This window comes from Ictidomys tridecemlineatus, chromosome 5, assembly GCF_052094955.1.
Source record: "Ictidomys tridecemlineatus isolate mIctTri1 chromosome 5, mIctTri1.hap1, whole genome shotgun sequence".
In the NCBI taxonomy this organism is placed as follows: Eukaryota; Metazoa; Chordata; class Mammalia; order Rodentia; family Sciuridae; genus Ictidomys; species Ictidomys tridecemlineatus.
In genome coordinates, this window is record NC_135481.1 from 187,013,372 (window position 1) to 187,039,337 (window position 25,966).

The 25,966-nt window shown below is 47.1% G+C and overlaps 1 protein-coding gene across 1 annotated transcript in view; it reads right to left on the bottom strand.

Moving 5' to 3' along the window:
• Positions 1 to 25,966, bottom strand: part of Znf831 (zinc finger protein 831) — a 102,103-nt gene that overhangs the window by 63,886 nt on the left and 12,251 nt on the right. The window lies entirely within an intron of this gene.

Sequence of the window (25,966 nt, forward strand, 5' to 3'; positions counted from 1 at the left end):
AAGCTAGGTGTACAGGGATGGTGGCTGGAGGATGCTCGAGGGGCTTTCTACTTCCTGGGAGCCCCACAAGCACCCAATCTCCAGCTCAGCTCCTCAAACCTCCCAATTCCAGCCTTTACCAGGCAGATTGTCTGAGCAACGTGTGTTGGACGTGGCCACTGGGTGGGCCAGCTAACACCAGCACGAGCTCAACAGTGGTTCATTTTTCAGAGATCTTGCAAGCCAGTTGTCAAACACAGCCCTAATTAGAAGTCTAATTATATAAGCTTACAACTAGGTGAATTCTGTTAACAAGAAAGATACTACCACTGGGTGTCTACATGCGAAAGAGCAAAGTCACCTCCACCTGGGGCCATATGCAAAGATTCATTCAAAATGGATCATAGGCCTAAAGAAAGATCTCAAACTATAAGACTCTTAAGAGAAGACAGGGTAAAATCTTGATTTCAGATCTAGCAACAGGTTTCTAAGGTAGAGCCTAAACCACAAGCAGCAAAAGAAAAAACTTGGTAAATTTGATTCAAAATGAAGGACACTATCAAGAAAGTGAAAAAGACACAGAATGAGAGAAAATATTTGCGGATCATCCATATGATATAGGCAGAATGTATAAAGAACTCTCATACACATAAAGAATGTATAAAAAACTCGGCCACAAAAGGACAAATGACCCAATTGTAAAATTAGCGAAGGATTGGAATAGACGTTTCCCCAAGAAAGATACACAATTGTCCCAAGAGCACAGGAAAAGATACTGAATATCATTAGTCATTAGGGAAATAAAAACAAAACCACAGTCTGATATAACTCTACACCAATTAGCGTGACTAGTAATAACCATAAACCGAAAATAGAAAAACAGCCCTGTGCAAATCCAAGTGTTGGTATAGATTTGGAGAAATGGGAATCCCAAACGCTGCCAAAGGCCATCAAATGCCATCGCTGCTGAGGAACACGGGTTTGGCATTCCCTGAAAAAGCTAAACAGAGCTGCCACGTGACCCAGCATCTCCGCTCCAACGTGTTCGCCCCAAAGAATCAGAAACAGGCATTCAAAACAAAGCTTGTTCAGAGTGCCCGCTCCTGGTAGCTCCACTCCACACGGAGGGGGAAAGTGTCACAGCATCCATCAATTGAGGAGTGGGCAGGTCAGATGCAGCAGAGTGTCACTCGGCCACAGGACAAAAGTGACACCTGCTGCAAGGAGGGAGCTTGAAACGTCCAGTGAAGAAAACGGAAGGCCACATGCAGTGTGAGTCTAAGTTTAAAAAAAAAAAAAGAAAGAAAAGAAAAGAAAAACAGAATCAGAAAATATTTAGGAACAGAAAACAAATCACAGTTGTTGCCAGAGGATGGGAAGAATGAGGAGAGACCATTTTAGTGGGTTTCCTTTAAGGGTGATGAAACTAGGAACGAGGTAGATGTGGTTGCACAAAACTCTGTATATAACTAAATGCAACTGAGTGGTGCACCCTAAGATAGTTAGAGGGTGGATCTAAGGTCATGTGAGGTTTGCCTCAATAGAAAAAGGTCCTGTTTGAATACAAACATTTTAAAAGGTACTCCCTCTATCAGATAAAAGTGGTCATGAAAGCAAGTACTTTGGACTTCTGTCACAAAAACATCCTAGACTAGGTGGTTTGAACAGCACCCACTCTCTGTCCCTCCCATGGACCTCTGCCCAGTGTTGGGGATCTCACGGCACCATATCACCTGCAAGAACACGTGGCCTCAAAAGACTGGAGAGCTTATAAATTTTGAAGAAAAGACTTAGAAAAGGTCTTCAGAGATTAGTAGGTGGCTACCAGACTCGGCAGAGCTGATGGAGTGGGATAAAGTTTTCCCTGGGATGCTGCCCTTTCTACAGGCTGAGGAACGAAGAGCTTCCTTGGCTCTAAGAACCATGTGAGTAGGGCTGAGCCACTGGGAAGATGAACTCATTCATGTGAAAACCCGGAGTGCTGTGCCCGGCACAGGATAAGTTCTCAATTTATTTGAGTGTTCAATAACACGCCATAATATTTTGAACTATTAAATAATGGATCCTCCCCCACCCTATTTTCCTCCTACCCCTGTCTCTTCCCCCGTCAATCACTGCGCCAGTCTCCATCACCTCTGGGAAAGGATGAGTCTCAGGTTGGATTCCTGAGAAAGGGATTCCATTCTTGGGGGAAGGGACCCCGGCAAGGAGGGGAGTGGGGAAGGCCATCTCCAAGTGTGCCACAGACCCCGACCTGGGCAGCTGGGGCTGGTCCCACGGGGAGGGGAGGGCCCCAGTAGGTGTCCTGGCAGTCCCACCTGACCACGGAGGGCCTGAAAAGTGCCAGAGCCCTAAAGGCTGCCCACAGTGGGCTCCGAAACTGACTGAGGGGACAGATGGGCGGGGCTGCTGGAGTCCCTGTGGCAAGCAGAGGAGCCTGAGGAAGGAAACCTGATGGACCGCAGCCAGTTCTTCTAATGCCCAGGCTCCCAGAGGCCGGAGGGGAAGTGAAGGGAGGAGCAGAGAGGGAAGGGAGGGGCACTTCCCCTGCGCCCCAAGGGGAGCAGAGGGAGAGGTCTCTGGGAGCAGTCCCCAGCAGCCCACAAGAACAGGGCCAGCACTCTCCACACTCCAGTCCCTGCAAAAGGGTTGGAGGCTACCCACAGAGTGCTGCCCCACGGTGCCTTCCCAAGCACCCACGAGGGGCCCAGGAGGACCAGAAGATGACAGAGGAGATACTGTTGAAGGGTCCTGAGGCAGGACCTGCCAGGGGAGCTGAGAGCCAGCACACGGGCCCCTGTAGGTGACAAGAAGGCTGAGGCTGCAGGGTGGAAGGCTGCAGAGAGGGAGCCTGCATCCAGACCCCAGGTCCCATGGCCACCAGCCACCTCTGCAGCCTGTCCTGTGCTCACAACACACAGAGGCATCTTTTTTTTTTTAAATATATTTTTTAGTTGTAGATGGACACAATACTTTTATTTGTTTATTTATTTTTATGTGGTGCTGAGGATCGAACCCAGTGCCTCACACATGCAAGGCAAGCACGCTGCACTGAGCCACAATCCCAGCCCCACAGAGGCCTCTTAGTAACAGCTGATACTGTGGCAAGATGCTGAGCCCACAGACACCCTCCTCCTGGGGGTGGGTATGTGGGTCAAGAAAACTCCAAGGGCCACAGCTGATTTTGGTCACTGTGAATGAACCAAGGAGAAGGCAAGGCAGAGTGTCTCTGTGGGAACCCTGGGAAACTGAGGGACAGGGTGAGATTCAGGGAAGGGTCTGGGCAAAAATCCTAGTCACTTAGACTCAGGGACAAGCACTTACCCTGCTGCTACCTGAGACGCCCCTTATTCTACAGTCGTGAGGCTCACCCCTCCCCCAACCTCCTGCACACTGGTCCTGCTCTTTGGTGCAGCTTTATGGAGGAGAGGTCAGCAGAGAGGTGAGAGAAATGTGAAGGAAGGAAGAGACCTTCCCAAGCTTTCTTCATCAAATCCAACTCAGAGGTGGGCCTGGGCGGGGAGAGAACAAGGAAATGCCACAAATAGGCTTTGGGAATATGTGTTCAGGGTCCTGGAAGAGAAGGATGTGGAGAAACTCCCTGAATAGGTGGAGCCTTTGGGAAGGAACAGACAGGGTGCGGAGACAGCAGCTGCAGGTACAAGATTCCCAGGCCTCAGGTCATTCTTCACCATTGTCCCCTGCTTCCTCACCAGGCTGTGGCTTGTCCCATCCCTGCATAAGCCCCTGTCTTTCTAGAATACCATCACTTTAAAAGGGAACTATGCCCATGATAGTGTTAAAGTGCTTATGCCATTGAGTGGGACGCTAAAAAAATGGGTAAAGAGGTAAATTTTATGTCAATTTTTTTTAACCCCAAGTTTTAAAAGTACGTACAGAGGAGGGGACTGTCATTATACAGAGTGGAAATTTACATCCATACAAAAACCTGCCCGCAGACGTTTATAGCGACTTATTCATAATTGCCCAAACACGGAAACAACCAAGGTGTCCTTGGGTCAATGAATGGAAAAACAAACTTTGGAAACCCAGACCGTGGACACTTATTCAGCAATGAGAAGAAAGGAGCTAGCTAGCCAGAAAAGGCACAGATGGACCTTCAGTGTTGGTGCTGAGCGAAGAAGGCCTGAGAAGCAGAGGGCTGCGTGGCTCCAAGGCTGCGACGCTCTGGAGCAGGAGAGACCAGGGAGACAATGAAGGGATCCATGGTCTGGGGTGTGGAGGGCACTGAGCAGACCGTGCAGTGGGTCTTCAGGGCAGTGAAGCCACCTGCACAAGGCTGGAGGGGGATCCAGTCACCGCACATGCACCACACCCATGGAGGGTACCACAGAAGAGCGATCCTAATGCAAAGTGTGGATTTCAGCCACACACCAGTGTGACACCAGTGTGATACCAGCTGTGACCAATGCACCACTCCGGTGGGAGGCAGCATGGAGGGCAGGGTCAGCATGGCACCAAGGAGCGCTGCACTGTCCCTGCACTTTCTATAGACCTCAAACTGCTCTAAAAGAACTAAGTCTCTAAACTTTAAAAAGTTTCTAAAATTCAAACAAGTTTTAAAAAGAGAGGACACGTTCATGCTCACCAGCAAAGAAATGCATGTTTTTTGTTTTTGTTTTTGCTTTGTACTGGGGATTGAGCCCAGGGGCTCTTAACCACTGAGCCACATCCCGAGCCCTGTTTATTATTTTATTTTGAGACAGGGTCTCACTAAGTAGCTTAGGGTCTTGATAATATGCTGAGACTGGCCTTGAACTTGTGATCCTCCTGCCTCAGCCTCCTGAGTTGCTGGGATTTAAGGCATGTGCCACTGCTTCTGGCAAATTTTTAAGATATGCATCTGGATGCCACCTTATATGGTCTCCTACATTGAGGACCACCTCTCTAATTTAAGACCTTAATTTGGGACACCCTTGGCCTAGACCTCTCAGATAGGTGGTCTCCTTCATCCTTCTGGAAGCCCATGACTGGGCCAGTCTGGCGTCCAGCACGTAAAGCACTGCACAGCAGGACTGAGGGGAGGCATCGAGGCCACCTCTGATGCCATTGTCTCTGTGAAGGCCACACACCCACCGGAGGACCTCTCCAGGCCTAATTGTCGCAAGCGGCTCTGTCTTGTGGTTGGTAGCACCCTCAGGCCCGCCACGGGGTTGCCACCACTGCTCACACCCACTCTTTATGGAAAGCCCCCCCGTCAATCTCTCCTCCATCAGCCCGGGCATGTTTGGCCTGCCAGGACTCAGACTGAAATCACAGTTTACGTGGTGCACTTGGGTGGGTTTTCCCATAGGGCAAGAGTGTCCCTCATTTTCTCTGATTCTAGAAAGGCCTAGAGGGGTCTCCACAGCAGAGGGTCTCTCTGAGGGGTAAGTCGGCCTGGTTCTAGATGCAGGGTCCATGTCCCAGGTGCCCAGCATGCAATTCTCACCAAAACTTCACCCAAAATAATTCCACTTGGTGACAAAGTCATGTTTTGCCTAAACAAATTAAGACCCTGAGAGGTCAGAAGAGAGTTTACAAAGACATGATGTGCAGAAAGTCTGAGCAAGTCAAAGCATCTCGTGCAGTTGCTTGATTTCTACATGCTAATTATGTGGCTTCCCTGCAGATGGTCGATAGTTTGCAGATGTTTGGAGGAAAAGCCTGATGACAGCGGCTTGGGCCCTCTGGAGCCCTGGGGAGGTTAAAGGGAAAGTTCGGGTTCAAATCCTGGTTTTGCCACCGGCCCACCACATGGCTCAGTAAGTGCCTTTAACCTCAGGATCTTTCACTTGCAAAATGGGGTCAAGGAGGACTGAACACATCATTCCATGGCACTTACCACAGTGAGATGGCAGTGGTCTGCTGAAATTGTTAAGATCATTTTGATGACTCCCTCTGGACATGGCCCTACCCTTCCCATCACTTCCGATATCCCAAGATCCTAAAGCCACCATGAGTTTCTTCAACTTCCCTCAGAATCATTGGTCACTGTTTCAGGCCTGTTGTCCAGGACAGCCTCTCCCTCAGCTGGCCTTTACCTCCTGTTTTCTCAGCCATTTCTTTGGAGGGCCTCAGCAGTGGTTTTATTTTAACACATAGCAAAAGTATCTTCCTTTGCTTCTTGGGTCAGTCCCACTAAGCACTTACATGCTTTTTGACATCAATTTTAGGCCAGAATTTTTGCTAGAATGCAAGGGAGAGAGAGAGAGAGAGAGAGAGAGAGAGAGAGAGAGAGAGAGAGAGAGAGAGAAATGCCCCATGATGCTGGATGGCAGAGTAGCTCCAAAGAGCTCCCAGTGACCCAGAGAGCTCACAGCACAGGGTTTTCCGGACGGCATTGCCTGCCATGCTGGATCTCGTTAGCTGGGAATATGCAGGCATGCTCAGGAATTCACTTTGATGAGCATTACATTTGATTTAGTAAATTATTTCAAACAAAAAGTGAAAGTATGAATCAGAACTCTCTGGGATGACACCAAATGGAGTATATAACTTTTTCAAAAGCATGGTGACTATTTCCATTTCGTTCCCACCTATTGAAAATGTATTGTGAATTCATTCTAATGTTTACTGAGCACTTATTGGGTGCTGGGTCCTGTTTTGCTTGGAACTGAGAGACTTCCTTGAATGCCAGACTTTACATTTTTAAACCAGTCAAGTCCAGGGGAAATTAGGATGAGCCAGCTTCCCTAGGGGTACAGGACACCAGTAAATAAAAAGTTTGTATTACAGAATCTATATTCCAGTCAGAGATACAGACAAGAAATTGTAAAAAATAAATTTGTAATATATTGGGAAATGATGGTTGTCATGGAATAAAACAAGCAAGGTGAAGAAGTCTGGGACTCTGATGAAGGAATGTGGGTGTGGTCAGGAAGGGAGCAGAGGTTGCAACTTTAAATGGGATGGGGTACTGTGATGCTTCCTGCTTCACTCTTCTTGCTAAGGATTGCTTTGGCTATTCTGGGCCTCTTATCCTTCCAAATGCATTTCATGATTGCTTTCTCTATTTATATGAGGAATGCTTTTGTGGTTTTAATTGGAATTTCATTAAATCTGTATAATGTTTTTGGTAATATGGCCATTTTGACAATATTAAGTCTTCCTATCCAAGAACATGGGAGATCTTTCCATCTTCTAAGGTCTTCTTCAATTTCTTTCTTTAGTGTTCTGTAATTTTCATTGTATTGGTCTTTTATATCTTTTGTTAGATTGATTCCCAAGTATTGTATTGTATTGCATTGTATTGTATTGCTTTATATTGCATTGTATTTGAGGCTATTATGAATGGGGTAGTTTTCCTAATTTCTCATTCAGAGGGTTCATCATAGAGCAATAGTAACAAAAACAGCATGGTATAGGCACAAAACAGACATGGTACAGAATAGAAGACACAGAGACAAACCCACATAACTACAGTTATCTTATATTAGACAAAGGCACCAAAAACATATATTGGAGAAAAGATAGTCTCTTCAACAAATGGTGCTAGGAGAACTGAAAAATCCATATGCAACAAAATGAAATTAAGCCCCTATCTCTCCTCATGCACAAAACTCAACTCAAAGTGGATTAAGGACCTAGGAATTAAACTAGAGACCCTTTGCCTAATGGAAGAAAAAGCAGGCCCAAATTTTCATCATGTCAGATTAGGCCCCAACTTCATAAATAAGACTCCTACAGTGCAAGAATTAAAATCAAGAATCAATAAATGAGATGGATTCAAACGAAAAAGCTTCTTCTCAGCAAAGGAAACAAGTAAGAACGTGAAGAAAGAGCCCACAGAGCAGGAGAACATCTTTACTACACACACATCAGATACAGCACGAATTTCCAGGATATATAAAGAACTCAAAAAACTTAACACCAACAAAACAAATAACCCAATCAGTAAATGGGCTAAGGAGCTGAACAGACACTTCACAGAAGAAGAAATACAATCCATCAACAAATATATGGAAAAATGTTCAACATCTCTAGCAATTAGAGAAATGCAAATCAAAACTACTTTTAGATTTCATCTCACTCCTGTAGGAATGGCAATTATGAAGAATACAAACAATAATAAGTGCTGGCCAGGATGGCGGGGGGTGGGGGGAGATACATGCATACATTGTTGGTGGCACTGAAAATTGGTGCAACCATACTGTAAAACAGTGTGGAGATTCCTTTGAAACCTTAGACTGGAACCACCATTTGACCCAGCTATCCCACTCCTTGGTTTATACCCAAAGGACTTAAATTCAATATACTACAAGACACAGTCACATCAATGTTTATAGCAGCTCAACTCACAATGGCTAAACTGTGGAACCAATTTAGATGCCCTTCAATAGATGAATGGATAAAGAAACTGTGGTATATTACACAATGGAATATACTCAGCATTAAAAGAGAATAAAATTATGGCATTTGCAGGTAAATGGATGGAGTTGGAGAATATTATGCTAAGCGAAGTAAGCCAATCCCAAAAAACCGAATGTTCTCTCTGATAAGCGAATGCTGATCCATAATGAGGGGGCGGGGGGAGAATGGAGGAACTTTGATTGGGCAAAGGGGAGGAGAGGAGGGGGACATGGGGGGTAGGAAAGATGGTGGAATGAAATGGACATCTTTACCCTAGGTCTATGTATGACTGTACATGTGGTGCGACTCTACATTGTGTTCAACCAGAGAAATGAAAGGTTGTACTCCATTTGTGTACAATGAATCAAAATGCATTCTGCTGTCATACATACCTAATTAGAAAAAATAAATTCAAAAAATAAAATAAAATAAATGGGATGGGGTAAGTCCCGCTGGCACCTAGAGGAAAGGGCTTCAGGTTTTCAGGCAATACAAAGACCTAGGCAAATGCCAACAGCCCGAGCAAGGGCTCTGAGGGGGAAGTGCCTGGATGTTTGGGGCATAAATCCTTAAACTCAAGGAACTGCATTCAGAGATGTTAACCTGCTCGACAGTATTTTGTGATTCTTTCTAGGCAACTTTTATTTCCCCGGACTTCTACTTCCTCATCTGCAAAATGAGGAGAATTAAGTCCAAGTATGAAGCAGCCTGAAATTACAGCCCCATGTTTAGTCAGATGACAAGTCAGGAGCAGTCTTGATTACTGTGTGATGATTTCTCCTCTACGCTAAGTGGAGAAACAGGCTCGAGGCCTAATTGTGCTCTGGAAGACAGGGCTAACTCATAGGTGGGAACCACCACCCGGGATTGCCCTCCTTCCTCCTTGAGTACCATGTTGGAGGGACTGTCTCATATCCCAAGGCTGGATCTCCCCACTACAGCCTGGCCATGTTGAAGGCCTGTCACCAATCCTTGCAGCTCGGAACACATAATATAAAAATGCTTCACAACACCCCAATTCACAATTGTCTGGTGGGCTATAAACAGATTTGTTTACAATGTGAAATAATGTAATTCAGAATATTGTATTGTGATGGTGATTGCTTCATATAATTACAATAATTAGCTAGGAAAACAGCAAACAGATGCAATGCTGAATTCAAAGAAAGGTAGGAAAAAAACATCCCCGACATTGACGGGACTCCCAGTGCTACCCCTGCTTCAGAAATGAGGTGTGGATGGGTACTCTGTGCAAAGATGGTGTGCACCTCATCACAATATGCATACCCATGGCCTGGGGCAGAGGGTTTCAGACTTACAAGGTAGGCAACTAAGACAAAAGGTGACGCTCTAGTTGCAGAAAGAGGCAAGCAATCAGGTCCCCAAACCCCTCCATCTCCACAGAGCCACCCTGCATTGACACTAGTTTCACATGCTATTTACATACAATAAAATGCACTCCTTTGGTGTATGGTCGAATGACTTTCAACAAGCAGCCCCACGATCAAGACAGGAGAACACTGTCACCTCACTTCCCCCCACGCCTCACTGTGGTGGGCCCCTTCCTGCGCCTCCAGACCCTGGGGCCACAGAGCAGTTCTCTGCCCTATAGGTTTGCTTTTTTCAAGATGTCATGAAAATGGCACTGTGGACAAAGCAGCCGGCTCTGGCCGGCTCCTGTGGTTTAGGACCATGCCCTGGAGCCCCCAGGTTGCCGTGAGCAGCAGCAGTCCACTCTACTTGCCCACTTCCCTACCTGCTGGGCATCAGGGCCAGGCACACGGGGACAGGACAGGGCACTCTTCTCTGTCTTGTCAGAGAGACATCCATGTTGGCCAACTGGGACTACCAGAGCTACTACCCTCCCCAGGCAGCAGTGAGGACCTGGGCCCGGGGTCAACAGGGGCCCAGTGGGCATCTGAGCTCAAACAGCCCCCTTCCCCTGCCAGGGCAGAGTCCCAGGAAGCTAAAACAGAAGGCTCACTCAGCCCGGCCTCCCACACTCAAGTGCCAGTCACACGGGGAGAGAAGGAGACCAGACGGACTGCTGCCCACACCGAGGTGCCCAGGTCGGAATGTGTGGCAGAGGAGAGCAGCCATGGAGGCGGCACTTCAGGAAACACGCACAAACACACTCAAAATACATGAAAAATGGGGAGCCATCCAAGAAGCAGAAGGCCAAAGCAACTGAAATTTCAAAATAAAAATGCCAAAATCAAAAAGTTTAGAAATCTGTGGATTGGCTTCCCAGCAATGTGGAAAGGATGGAAAAGAGAAATCAGAGGGACTGAAGTCGGGACAAGAAGCCACCCGTCTGAGCAACAGAGACCAGGGTGGGAAAGACTGAGCAGGGCCTCAGGCACCTACCAGACCAAGCCAAGAGCCGACACTCGCCTCACGGGAATCCTTGAAGGACGGAGAAGGAGGCCAGAAAGCACAACTGGCAAAAGACATGAAGTACCTTTCCAGGGAGCTGAGTGACTCCCACCAGGATGAGCCCAAAGAGACCCACAGGGACACATGGCCTGAGGGCAGAGAGGGAGGCGGCACCTCCATCATGGGGGAGACGGCGCTGGCCACAGCAGGTTCCTCCTCAAGACCAGAGGTCAGCAGGACAGGGGACGATGCGCCCCACAGGCTGAGAGTAAAGAAACATCAGTGCGAAGTTCTGCATCCAGAGAAATCTGCTTCCAGAATGAAGAAGAACCAAGATGTTCTCAAATAAAGAGAATTTGTCACCAGCAGGTCTACTACCCACAAGGAATGGCTCTCAAAACAAAGGGAATAATCATAATAGAGGTGACCCGGAACCTCAGAAGGGAAGAAGAAAGTGGAGACTGGGGCAAAACAGTGTTTCCTTTCACGATTCTAAATTATATTTGGTGGTTGAAACAAAAAATTATAACGCCATCTGATATAGCTCTAAGTGTAAGGAGAGGATCTGTTTAAGAGAATTGAATATTCAAGATCATTTAAGTGGGAGCATCAAAAGAGGTGCAATTTCTACACTTCACCCCAGCTGTAAAAGAATGACCCAGTAGACAGGGATAAGTCACATACCTATACACCAAGTCATCCCTGGGTATACACAGGAGATTGTTCCCAGGACCCCTCAAGAAGACCAAACTCCAAAAATATTATGCAAAATGACATTGTATTTGCATAAGATCTATGCACATCCTCCCCTGTACAACGTGGCTGCTGGGTAAATAGTTGTTATATTGTATTGTTTAGGGAATGATGCTAAGAAGTCTGTAAGTGCTCAATATAGGCACAACGTTTTTCAAATACTTTCCATCCACAGTTGATTGATTCCACAGATGCAGAACCTGTAGATATAATACAGTAGAGCAACTACACAGTTGGTGGAAGGGCATCCTGTGGAAGCTGCTTGGACCCCAGCTGCCTAGGGGATCCCTCTGCAACTCACAGCCTAAAATGTGACAAGCTATCTGCAGCTAAGACATGGCCTGCCTGAGGCCATGAGTCCACATGGCGACTGCCCCCTCAACCAGCCCGCTCCCTTCCGTGCAGCTTGGGATCTCTACCCTCTGACCTCACTGGTGCCCAGACTTGCAGGTACACACCCCATCACCACTTGTCACTGTCTGCTCTCCAACTGCCCTCCAGAGGCTGGCAGCCATTCGCCCAGCACCTCCAGACCAGCTCAGGTAATCAAAGGCTCAGCTTTTCCAATAGAACCGAACCCCTCCCAAGTTTGTCCTTCCCAGAACACTCTCCCTTGATCCCAGGCACTGCACAGGGTGTCCTTGTGTTTTAAGGTTATTCTCTTGTTATGGTTAATTGTTTTTACGCTACTCTTCCACAGCACAACATACCATGCAGTCTACATCTCCAAACTGGACACAGACAGGGTCAGTCCTGATCCTGGGAGCAGTCCCTCTAAATATGGGGCTTGGGGATTGATTTGGCCTTGTTCTTGCACCTGAGCATGATGCTGAATTCCTTGCCAATGAGAAACGCAGCTTAGGACCCGTGGCATGCCACAATATCACAGGTAATCCAGCTACCACTTTCAGTCATTTGTGATAAAGCCACAGTCGGGGCACATGCCTTGGGTCGTGTCCTCCTCCCATGGACCACAGTGATGACGACTGTAAGAACTGTGGTGTGAAATGGATTCCTTGGAGAGTCCTTGAACATTTTCAGAGAGAAAATGACAGGCTCAGGTCCCTTCCCACCTCAAATCACAGTCTGAAAATCAGACAGCTTCTGTGACAGCCCTGAAAGAATCTTGCATTTCCTGCACCTGCAGGACTGACTTTGCTGGACCCCAAACACAAAATTTAGTGGTGCAAGTTGCTGAATTAAAATCACCATTCAATATTGGCACCAAAACAGACATGAAAACCAATGGAACAGAATAGAAGACACAGAAACAAACCCACATAAACACAGTTATCTCATATTAGACAAAGGTGCAATAAACATATATTGTAGAAAAGATAGCCTCTTCAGCAAAGGGTTCTGGAATAACTGGAAATCCATAGGGAGCAGAATGAAATTGAGCCCCTACCTCTCACCCTGCACAAAACTCAACTCAGCGTGGGCGAAGGACCTAGGCATTAGACCAGAGACTCTGTGTCTACTTGAAGAAAATGTAAACCCAACTCTCCATCATGTAGGCTTGAAACCCAACTTCCTTAACAAGACTCCTAAAGCACAAGAAGTAAAGTCAAGAATCAACCAATGAGATAGTATCAAACTAAAATGCTTCTTCACAGAAAAGAAAATAATCAAGAATGTAAAGAGAGTATCTACAGAATGGGAGAAAATCTTTGCCACCTGCATCTCAGACAGATCATGAATCTCCAGGATATATAAAGAAATCAAAAAACTTAACACCAAAAAAATAATAATAACACAGTCAATAAATGGGCAAAGGAATTGAACAGATACTTCACAGAAGAAGAAATATGATCAGTCAACAAATATATGAAAAAATGTTCAACATCTCTAGCCATTAGAGAAATGCAAATTAAAACTACACTGAGTTTTCATCTCACTCCTGTCATAATGGCAATTATCAAGAATACAAGTGACAATAAATGTTGGCGAGGATGTGGGAGAAAGGTAAACTCATACATTGCTGGTGGCACTGCAATTGGTGCAACCACTATGGAAAGCAGTAGAGAGATTCCTCAAAAAACTTTGAATGGAACCATCATTTGACCCAGCTATCCCACTCCTCAATTTATACCCAAAGGACTTAAAATTAGCATACTGTAGTGACACAGGCACATCAATGTTTATAGCAGCTCAATTCACAATAGCTAAGCTATGGAACCAACCCAGGTGCCCTTCAATAGATGAACGGTTAAAGAAAATGTGATATATATACACAATGAAATATTACTCAGCCATAAAGAAGAATGAGATTATGGCATTTGCTGGTAAATGGATGGATCTGGAAACTATCATGCTGAGTGAAATAAGCCAGTTCCAAAAAACCAAAGTCAACTGTTCTGTCTAATATATGGATGCAATGCACAATGTTGGCGGGGGCGGGGGGGGGACTAATAGAAATTCATTGGATTAGACAAAGGGGAATGAAGGGAGGGGAGAGGGATGGGAATAGGAAAGACAGTAGATTGAATCAGACGTTGTTTTTCTATGTTCACATATGAGTACACAACCAGTGAAACTTCATATCATGTACAACCACAAGAGTGGGATCCTAATTAAAATAAGTTACACTCCAGGTATGTATAAGACGTCAAAATTGGTGTGGGCGCCTTGCCAGAGCCTCAGTCTCATGCGACAGCTGTGCAGTGCCAGATGGCTTCAGGGGTCTCCTAGGTGGGTTGGCAGAAATCTGGATGTGAGGGTGACCTTCATTTAATGAGACTGACATGCCAGGGCTTCCAAGGTGGTAATCCAAAGGCAGAGCTCTGCAGGAGGACTGGGCTAGAAGCATCACACGCAGCCTTCACCTCCACCCCCAGAAAGCACCCCCAGGAAGACCCAGGAGCACCTTCTTCCCCAGAGCACTGGGGAAAGTGCCCACCTCCCCAACCTGTGTGTCTGCTCCTTCCTCAGGCTCAGGAGGGCACAGCGGATGTCCTCATGGAGAAGGGCTTCCTCGTTTCAGGGTGGTACGGGGATCCTAGAATAGCAAGGATCAAGGAGCATAACTCATTGTCAAAGGCAAGATGGGCCCGTCAGCCACAAGGCCATGCGGACGTGACAGCAATCAGACTGCCCGGCTCACCGACACCTTCAACAACAGCTGAAGGACCGTGACACCCCTAGGACTGAATGGGTGGGCAGCCCACCAGGACATCACTCCATCTACACAGTTATCTGCTCCTCAGTGCAGGAACAAATGAGCCAAGCCAGTTCGCAGACCTGCAGGCGCCGGGTTGAAGGGAAGCTCAGATCCCCTTGATGGGGGACCCTGAACTGGCACCACCAGGACACACTGCGAGTCTGTCTTCCTCTACGCCCCCCTGAGGGACCGGCGGCCACACACCAGGATGACTGACTGGAGGAAAAGCAGATGCTCGGAGTCTTCACAGATCACCAGATGCCCGAAGAGGTCAAGAGCCAGAGCAGCTGGGGCTCTGCCTGAGGGCAAGGTCCACACGGGATGGCACGTAAAGAAGGCCAGAGACGTGAACTGCGACCTCACATCTAATCACACAGCCGTTAAGGCCGCCGGGGCCGCTTTGCACATGTTCTCTGTGAATGGCATACGAATGAGTTTATTTACCTACACGACTCGGTCTCCACTCCTTTCTCCTGTTTCCTACTTCCTGTTTTTAAGTTTTACACATAAGTTGTCAGAGGCTCACTTTACAACTTAGTCTTCAGGGAACAGAATATTTGGCGAGACTGCGAGTGAGTAGGAAGAGCAATGCATACAGTTGCCACAGGACACAGGGACTGTCTTCTCATCGTGAGGACAATGAGAGAGTCTTCACTCGCAGGAGGATGGTTGCTCTTGCCAGGTAGAAGCAGAGAGCCGTTCTGCGGCCATAAGGTGATTTGAACGTGCAGAACAGGGTGCGCCTGCTGCTGAGTGGACGGAGGGCCGACTGCATCCCTCGCAGGTAGATCTCCTACCTGCTCCACTATACCTGGGCGCACCTGGAGTAAACGGTGCAACTCCTTCTGCTCTTCTCCTTAAAGTGAACATAGTGCTAAGTCCTCCCAACAGAAGATGCCAGAGGAGCACTGCAGGACGGAACCTGAGCTCCCGTGCAGCCCTGGCTGTTCGCCTGTGACCCAGAGCTCCATGGGGATCTGACCCTCCTCTGCTACACCAGCAGCCCATGGCGCCTGCCAGGGCTGGAGCATCCTTAGTGACCAGCCCCACTACCCAGTCCTGCAGCTTGCAAGCTCTGAGGACTCGAGAGGGCTGGCTCCTACCTCCCCTCAAGACTGTTGCCTACTGTTTGCCCAGCAACGCCACACGAAATTCAGTCTGGACAAACTGACCCAATCCTCAGTCACCCAGTGGCAGATCACACCTTTCTTCCTTGAGATCTGAATTCCTTCCACATTCACCTTGGGTACGCTCTCAATCCTGGGGTACCAAGTGCAGTTTCCCATTTCTCATAGTCACTTTTAGTGTGGTTAATCACTCTTATCATTATATCATGCTTAAACTCCTGTGTAGCTTCAACTTCCTGATGGGATCTAGACAGCTACCCCAAGACAGACCACACCCAGGTCGTCAAATAACAGAGTCAAATTTGGAGAATGGGAATCTCACAAAGTGTGTTCTCAGGCCATAGTGGGATCAAGCTGGAAATCCATCACAGAAAGATAACAGGAAAACTCTGAATACTTGAAAACTAAACAGCATGCTTCTAAATAATCCATGGGTCAGGGAAGAACTCTCAGGAGTAATAAAAAAGATACGCTGGTGTAGGAGCACAAAAGTACAACAACTCAAAATTCGTGAAACACAGTTAAAGCAGGGTGGGGAGGGAAAGACGCAGCGTTGTGTGCCTACCTTAGAAAAGATAGAGTTTCCAGTCAAAGTTCCAAGCCCTGGGCCCATCGAGTGAAAGAAAGAAAAGCCTGAAGCAAGAAGAAGGAAGGAAATAACAGAGATGGGGGAGAAATCGATACAATTGAAACAAAAATAATAGAGAAAAATCAATGAAAGAGAAAGCTTGTTCTCGGGCAAGATTGATAAAATTGATTCAGAATCTCTTCAAAGACAAATGAAAAATTAGAGAAGACACAGACTGTCGATAGCAGGAACGAGCCAGGGGCCATAGCTACAGCCCCTTGAGCATCGGGAGGCTCAGGAGGAAGCCGCTGTACTACTGACATCCTACAGCCTCCATGAAATGGACCAGTCCTTCAAGAAGCACAAGCTACCCAGAACCCACCTAATCTGAAGCAGACAGTATGAATAGCACGATAACTCATCAAGATAAACCTGTGATTTTCAACTCCCACATCAGAAGTCCCCAGGCCCCCGATATAGAGAATTCTGCCCAACTTTTAAAGAAGAGTCAACACCAATTCTATATAATCTTTTCCAGAAAACAGAGAAGGAGAGAATGCTTTCAGTTCATTGCAAGAACCTAGGTATTATCTTGACACCACACAGTATGAGAAAGAAAGCACAGGCGGATGTCCCGCAGGAGCACAGATGAAAAAGCTTTCAGAAGGTACTAGCCATAGGATTCATATTCTGTGATATGAAAGAGTTGCACACCGTGACGGGGGGCTGCAGGGGTGTGTGCAGTACAAACCACCACACCAGCCCAGTGAAGAGCAACAATCAACAAGGGAACGCCTCTGACAAATTGGCACCCTTCCTGAATAAATATCTCTGAAAAATAGCCATAAGCACAGGCTGAGGCAGGAGGATGGCAAGTTTGAGGCCAGCCTCAGCAAGTGAGCAAGGCCCCAAGCAAATTAACAAGACCCTGTCTTAAAAACTGGGCTGAGGATGTAGCTCAGAGCCCCTGAGTTTAATCCCTGGTACTTAAAAAAAAAGAAAAAAAGAAAGAAGGAAAGAAAAAAATAGCAACAGGGATCCTCTTAATGTGATAAAGAGCATTGACATGACCGTGGAGCTAAATCACACACTGTCTTCTCCCGTGAGATGACAGCAAGACAGAGACACCCATTCTCCCTGCTCTGATCCAGCCGGTCCCTGGAATTCTAGACAGTGCAGTAGGGTGGGGAGAAATGCAGACTACAGGGAAGACAGGACAGCAGAGGACCAGCAAACCTGCTCCGGCTGGCAGATGACTTGATTGTTCCTGTAGAGAGTCCTAAGGAATCCCCACCCCCTCCCCCCCAAGAAGCCCTCCTAGAACTAATAAGTGAGGTCAGCAGGGTACAAGATCAACACTCAAAAATCAATTGCATGTCTAGAGCTAGCTGTGAATCATTGGAAACCCAAATTAAAAACACAATGCCATTTCCACTCACTCAAAAAAATAAATAAAATACTTAGGTGTAAATCTAGCCAAACATGTGCAGGACTTATATCTTGAAACCCATAAAACACTGATGAATGAACTAAAAATAAATAAATAAATAAACCCTAAATAATAGAAAGGCATATTGTGTTCACAGAAGAGGAGATTCAACATAGTAAAAATGTCTATTTTCCCCAAATTGATATACAGACTTCTTGCAATTCCCATCAAAATCCCAGTAAGATTTTCTAAAAAGCTAAAATTTATATAGAAAGGGAAAGGAACTAGAATAACTCAAACAATTTTGAAGAAGGATAATAAAGTGGGAGAACCAGTCTACCTGATTGAAAATTTATTATAGAGCTACAGTAATCAAGATGGTATTGTCAGAGGAATAGACATAGGAATAGATCAGCAGAGCAGAATAAGAATAATAATAATGAAAGAGAAATTGAGCTGCGTAAATATGCCCGACTGATTTTTTGACAAAGGTTCAAAGCAATTTTTGTAGCAAAAGTGCAGCCTTTCAACAAAGGCACCAGGGCAAGTGACTTCCATTGCCAAAAGCAAAACTGAGAGTTGACACCTAAACCTCACACCTCACAGGCACAAAACTTAACTCAGATGCAAAACAGGCTTGAATATGAAATGCAAAACTACACAGCTTTAGGGGAAACCCGTAGGAGAAGATGCTCCAAATCTAGGACACGAGAAGGAGTTTCTAGACTTGCATGAGCCACACAAGAAAAATTGATAAGTCTCACCTCATTAAAATGAAAACTTTTTTACTATGTAAAAGTCCCTGCTTGTAATAAGAGAAGAGAGAACACTGGCCGTAGACCTGGAGAAGATATTTGCAGCAACAGATCTGTCAAAGGACGCAAATCTAGAATGTAGAAAGAACTAAGAGTAAGAGTAAAGACTAAGAGTTAAAAAAAAAAAAAATCCAATTACAGTCCAGTTAGGAAATGAACAAAAGACATAAGCGACAAATCACCCGAGAAGATAAACTGATAGCAAATGACACACCAAAAAACATTCACCATCGTTATCTACCAAGGAAATGCAACTGAAAACCACGACGAGACGAGACATCTCTGTGCTCCTTTCAGAAAGCAACCATAAAGAATGGCAGTGAGGATGCGGACATGCTGGGTATGTTCCTGCTAGAAGTAAAGTAGCACAGCCATCCCAAGAGGGTGCAGCTAAACATGCAGCCCGCCTTCACCCAACATCGGTGCTCCTGGAAATTTGCCCCAGAGCCAAGGAAACATGGACACAGGAACACCTGTTTGTGAATGCTCAGAGCACTGGCTTTATGATGGTCCAAGGTGGGAGTCGGTCCAGACGTCCTTCAACAGAACTTTCCTACACTGAAATACTGCGGAACTTTCCTACAGTGAAATACTACTCAGCAGTGAAAAAAGAACAAGCTGTTGACATGGATTTGAATGGATTTCTAGAGGAATTATGCTCAGTGAAAAAAGCCAATGCCCAAGGGCTGCGCACGAAACAATGCTCTCACATAACATTCTTAAGATGACCAATTCCAGAACTGCAGACCAGATGGGTAAGTGGTTGCCACAGGTTAGGGGGATGGAATAGATGGGAAGAGCAGGAGAAAGTCAGTGTGGCCCTGGGGTCCTGGCAGTGATGGAAACGTTCTGTACCTTAACTCGGCCTCTGTCAACATCAGACTACAACTTGAAGATGCCATCAGGGAGGGAAATCGTGTAAAACCCACACGCGGGGACTTTGCTTTTTTCCTTCCTCCTCTACGTGAATCTACAATTATCTCAAAACAAAGAGGCTATTTTTTTTTAAATCATAAACAAACAGAATCAGAAAAACATTCTCAGTGTGAGTTAATGTTATTTGATGCATAAGACCTAAAACCCTGCCCTAGCCATGGGCACCTGGCCCCTCTGGAAGAAATACCGGCTCTCACAGGCCATTTTCCTCCACCCCATTTTCTTTGTACCAAGTCACTTTTTGTCCACATACACTTATGTTCAAAGGCAGCTTGCGTTGCTACCATACATGGAAAAGCTTCAGAGCGGCTGCCAACCAGAAGTCATCACAAAGAAGGCACAGCTAAAGAGACGCACATGAGGAGCCAGCACACGGGGGCCAGCCAGCCCTCAGGTCAGGGCCCCCGCCCCAGGCCCAAGCCACAGCTGCAGAATTTTCTCAGCGTGAAGTTCCAGAATGGTTCGGCCCCTCGGCTGCACCACCCTTGGAAGGACGGCCTGGGAGACAGGACCCACCTTTGCCCCTTGGCTACCTACAACCCCTGTGACCTTGAACAAGTCACTTCTATGCGCCCTGCTGTTTCCCTTTTCTCACAGTGGGCTCTCGTTCCTTTGTTGAAGATCAGAAGAGTCACAGATGTGACTGTTGGCACAGGGCGGGCTCCCCGTGAGTCTGCCCCCTCATCAACCCCCTTTTCCAGCTTTGGTCTCTGTGGACATGCTGCTGCGCTGCCTGCCAGGAGAAAGGTCTCTCTGGCTGCTGACCCCTGGCCCCTCGCAGTGAGCTCATTTCCCCAGGCAGCTGTGCTGCGGTCAATTAGGTCCTTTCAGGTTGCGCTGCTCATGTGGAGCATCTCCTCCCCCATGACTGGCCCCATCCCCAGTTTCCCAGCCCATCCTCGTGGCCTGGCTTCTGGGGTCTGCGGCTGGTATGAGCCTGTGGTCCTGAATACAGAGTGTGTGTGGTTCCAGGCACATTCTTTCAGACTGGCCCTGACGCTGACGCTGCGTCTCCCCACCAGCCACCCATCATCCTCTAGGTTGAATCCTGTCCTCGCTGCATTTCAGCAGATAAGATCTCTGGTGTCACTCTTACAGAAAGATTTGCTACGGGAAAGGAGAGACATGTTGCCACTCAGAACCTGGCTTCCATGGCTTATCTGAGATTCTCTCCAGCCCTCAGCTATTTTGGAGTCTGGGAAGCCAAATATGTGTATAAATACATGGTTCCTTGGCCCCTGTAAATCTCACTAAAAAATGCTACCCTTGGGTGACTGATTAGCGCAGCTGCTATAAATAGCATGTCTATCAAATACCTTGATAGTCAGATTATACTCTGTTTAAAACTCTTGTGCTAATATAATGTATGTTTTTAACCAATTCACATCTTCAATGTAATTAGGTCCATCATTGGGGGAAAAAAAATACAGCTTATAAAGCACTAAATTTCCTTACAAATGTTTTCGAGTTTAGTAGAACATGGATTGTGAGCCTGGTTTCTGACAGCCATTATAAATTGCAGTAAATATTTTGACAAACACAACAGTGGTGGTAGGCACACAGGAGAATTACTGAACTGGGTCAGACCCAGTTTCACGTAGCATTTCTTTTTAACTGCGGGTTTGGAGACAAATATATCATTAAGAACACAGGGTAAAAGAGCTGGTTGGTTATAAATAAATAAATAAATAAATAAATAACTGGCCCCTTCTGTATCTGTGCCCTGGGGCAGTCACCTACCTTCATAAAGAGAGGTGCATTTCCAACCAGAGACACACCCATTCAGATCCAGACGGCCTGGCCCAGTCTGGAGACAACATCCACAGATCCAGAAAGGACCCCAGGCTGGCTGCGCAGAGGAGAACTGAGCTCCAGGCGCCTTGCCACACTCTGCAGGGGACTTGCTCCTCTTTGCTGAGAAGGTATCTGGTGTTCTCTACCAGTTCCTGCTCCATGGGCAGCATCTCAGAGCACAGAGAGGTTCCAAGAGCCTTAGAAAGTAAAATAAAAGAGAAGGGCCTCCCAGTGCTTGTCCTTTGAGTCAACTCCATGTTTAACTGAGAAAAGCACCATTTTGGGTAACCTGGAAGAGACTCGAGCAGAGATGAAACTTGTCGGGTTCAGAAAAAGGAAGTCAATTATTGTCTATACGTTACTTTATGTGACAGTAGCAACCCTTAGAAAACAGGAAGAGAGAGAAGCAGAGACCTAAAAAAAAAAAAAAAAAAAAAAAAAAAAAAAGTACAGACACAGCTCAGATCTTTAGAAGTGTGGCTATTGATCTAACAACCTATGAATGGAGGCTGCTTCCCAGGAAGGTAGGTGTACAAGATATTGCATTAGAGACGAGACTGTTCTGCACAGGTTAGTAAGAAGGAGAGCCAGGGTGTGCATTTTCCTGGAGATGGGGTTAGCAGAGCCTCCACTGTAACCCTGGAGGTTCCCAAGGGCCCAGAATGAGCATTTCCATTGCAGGTGGCTAGGCAGGGGATGGGGAGCAGCCATGGTCACTGGGATGCTGGCTTTATTAATAATTTTGATGTTGTGCTCAATATAAATTTATTTGCATTGATTTCTGTTTTAAAACTTTGTACTGAGTTATGATCTGAAGGATGAGCCTCTGCCTTTAATTGGGCTCTCAAGGGGAGTCTCTGCTTCTGCTGCAGGCTGGGCTCTACTTGCCGACCTTGGAAGGACTGAAGACGCAAAGGACAGAGTCAGAGAGTTATGAAAAGGGAGATGAGACCAGAAAGTGGGGACAGGGTCTCCCAAGCAGCTGCCAAGCCCACTCCCCCCAGGGCCTGGCCAGTTGTTCCCTGGCCTTTACCAAGGACATCCTCAGGAAAGAATCTGTCTCCAGAACTTTAAAAGACTTCCGTTTGCCTCTCCTTCTAAGTTTCACTGGGAATGTACTTCATTGAAATGAATTAATGGAAAGGTTTCCTGCACAAAGCTACTTTATAAACAAAGACTTTGGAGTGGTCTGATTAAAAACAAAGAATCAAATATGGACCAGAAAAGAAGAATGTGGGCTTCTGGTAGGCAGGAAAATCTTGAGGCAATAAGAGGGGGACAATCTTGAGGCAATAACAGGGAAACCTTGAGAAAGTGACACCAGAGTCATACCTTGTGATTCTATTTCGATGAAATGTCACAAGAGGCAGATCTGTAGCAACAGAAGGTAGAGCAGTGGTTGCCAGGGTCTGGGCATTGGGGGGGGGGTAAGCCGAAGCATGTGCTGGAGGGCACAGGTTTCCTCCGGACTCTAGAAAGGGCTCTGGAGCAGATCACCATGAGGATGTGTGGCCTCGCTAACCACTGACTGCACTCTCACATGGTGCACTTTCGAATGGTCTTGTGAGTTGCAGCTGAGTATTAAACAAATGCACCCTCGATGTCTCTAAGCACCACGATGCAATCACCAGAAAAAAAGAAGAAAAAAATGACTTTCAAAGAATCAACTCGCTTTCTCAGGCCTCTTTTTCTAAGGAAACAAACAAAAAAAGATAAATAATTTTCTTGCCAAGAGCAAGGCTCTTTGGCAAATTGCAGTCTGTGTTAAGACAAAACTCTGATGCAGCTAAGTGGACAAGCAGCCAAACAAGAGAGGACACCAGACACTGTTGGGAAGCACACGGGTGGGAAGAAGGCGCACTCAGGCAGGCCACAGAGGCCTCGCGCCCTCACACCACGTGCTAGCAGGAAGCCAGCAGGCAGATGCAGGATACTCCCTTGTCTTTGGGGGGAGTTCAGGGCTCCGTCCCAGGACCCTCCCCAGTGCCACATGTGCAACCAGGGGGCAGAAAGTCACCAGCAGAGCCTTGTCAAACGGAGCCACCTGGCATGTCTGAAAGGACAGCTGGGACAAGGGGCCCAGCACAGCCTCACAAGCAAGCAGGGAACTGTGTATCACCTCTTGCTGCCTGGGCAGCCATGTGGGTGACAATGGTCAGACACATCTCCAGGGCTCAGCCCTGTCGCCACAGCCTGCTGCTGACCATGCTCTCCCCAGAGACTGGACTCAAAAGTTTGTGTTAAATAAATGAGCAGGGTGGGGGAGGATGAATGTCCTTATTCATTTCAGCATGTGCCTAGGGGCCACGGCCACAATTAGAGGAATTGAGACCTCCCAAGTCTCTCGGGACAGATAACCATTGTTTCCATGCTCAACACATGGCTCTGCTGCTGGGTCCCTGCCCTTGCCCTTTACCCTCTCACCAGCAGCGTGAGCGCCTGTCTCTGCCCAGCACACACCCGTGTGCCCTGCAGCACATTCCACTGAAGGAACCCCCGCACCTCTGCCAGGCACAGTCAGCCCTGGCCAGGCCCCTGCGTTCACTGACCAGGCCTGGGGAGCCTTGCGAACCTACACAGCAGGTGGAACCTGCCTGCCTGTGGAGAGAGGCCAGGAAGGCTCCAGGCCCTGGTCTACACTCCACGGAGGAGTGCTGGTCTGCTTGCACACGTACATTCACTCAGCTTCACCTTCAGCTGGTTCCCTCTGGGGGTCTGGTTCCCCTAATGGCCTCTGCACAGGTCCCTCCATTGTCAGAAGAGGCTCCCCATCACCCCTGCAGGAGGAAAAACGGGGTTGTACCTGTGGAGCCCCTTCAGGAAGGAGCACTCCACAGAGGTGTGACAGCCGGATGGTGGCTGTCCTTCTCCTTCTGTGCATATGGAAATGTGGAACTGGATGAGCACCCCTGCGATTATCTGTCTGCACTTTCCATCCTTGGGGCCACTCAGCTGATGCTTGTTTTTACTTAAAGCTTCGCGCATCCAGCCACGTTTTGATTGTCTATGGTAATGGGGGTCAAGGATCAGCTGAATAATTGAAATGGAAACTTCATTCCCACTGAGGTTTCTCTCCTCTCCACCTCTTGCCTTACCCTCAAGCTCCCAGGCCAGAAGAGGGTCACTAGAGGGGCACAAGGGGTCCTGGGCTGTACGTCCCATCCCTACACACCCCCAGGACTTTGCTTCTAACTTGCGGGGGCAGGGGTGATAAGTGAGCCCTCCGCTCCCTGTGGCTTTGCTCTTAGCCCAGCTGTGTGCCATCTCCATTCATATTTATGACACATTCCTTCGAATTGACTTGCTTTTATCGTTTAATTTGCCCCAAGCTGTAGTACTAGTTGATATGATAATAATATATTTTTGTGGTATCCATTAAAATACCTCGGTAAGTATTGCACTTCTTTTAAAAGGGCTATATCAAAAGGCATCGGGGAGCCCAGCTTGCCTCCTGGAGAAGGGCAGCATGCATGAAAGACAGAGACGCGCTCCAGCCTGGCGGCCGCTGACCCCTACACTTCTCAGCCATGACAGATGCCCCTCGAGGGTCACGGGGTGAAAGGGATGTGGGAGCTCCTCACACACTTTGCAGCTTTCCTGTAAATCTAAAAGAATTCCAAAATAAAGTTGACCACAAGGAGGACAAAAAAAAAAAAAAAAAAAACAGTGCCTCCTCAAGTTAAAGAAAGAAGGTAAAAAGTGAAAAGGAAACAATAACACAAAAGCCCTCCTGGGGTTTGCACACCAGTCTCGGGACCAGATTGCACTCTGAATTTTCCGACAGGTTAAGCAATGGGACAGGCTGGGAGGAAGCTGAGTAACGGTGCTCCATGTGGCCTTTACCAATGACTCAGTGGGCACAGGACGAACAGGACTCTGCCAAGATGCTGTCCTTGCGACTGCAAGACAGCATCCCCCAAGCTGACCACTCTCACCTTCTTTGCCCTGCTGCCTCCACTCCTCTCCCAAAACATCAAAGGCCATTTGGGAAATAAATACCCCAGGGCCCTTTTGGATCAGTTCCTGTCACGTCAGGCCACAGAGCTGGCTCTATCAAGCTGGCTATGGGGGGCAGCAGGCCTGGCCACGGCACTCTTGGGAATGGATGGGGTTTCTTGTGCCTGACAGTCATCCCGCTCTGGGAAGGGCCCCTTCAATGCATTCCTGAGTGACCGCTGTGGGTCCAGCTCTCACAGCACACCCTGTGCTGACAGTGCCCAGGTGACCCCGGGAAAGCCAGTGGCAGGCCGGGCATTATGTGTCCCTAAAATGGACACACGATGTGGCTCCTGAGCTCATGACCACACGACCTTTAACCCCAGAGTTAAAACCAAAGCCCTTGCTGCCACCTGGCCTGAGCTCGTTGCTGCCGCCCGCTGCTCTGTAGGTCCATTCTTCAGTCCAGAGGAACAAGTCGTATTTTAACTATAATGACCAAGGCTGGCTCTGCTATCTCCTCCCCCAGAAGTGCCCTAAGTAAGGAGTTTGTTTTCTTTCTTTTTTTTTTTAATTTTTAATTTGTTTTAATTAGTTACATGTGACAGTAGAATGCATTTATGCACTTTGATGTATCATACATAGATGGGATATAATTTCTCATTTTTCTGAGGGTACATGTTGCAGAATCACATTGGTCATGCAGTCACATATATACATACAGTAATAATGTCTGTTTCA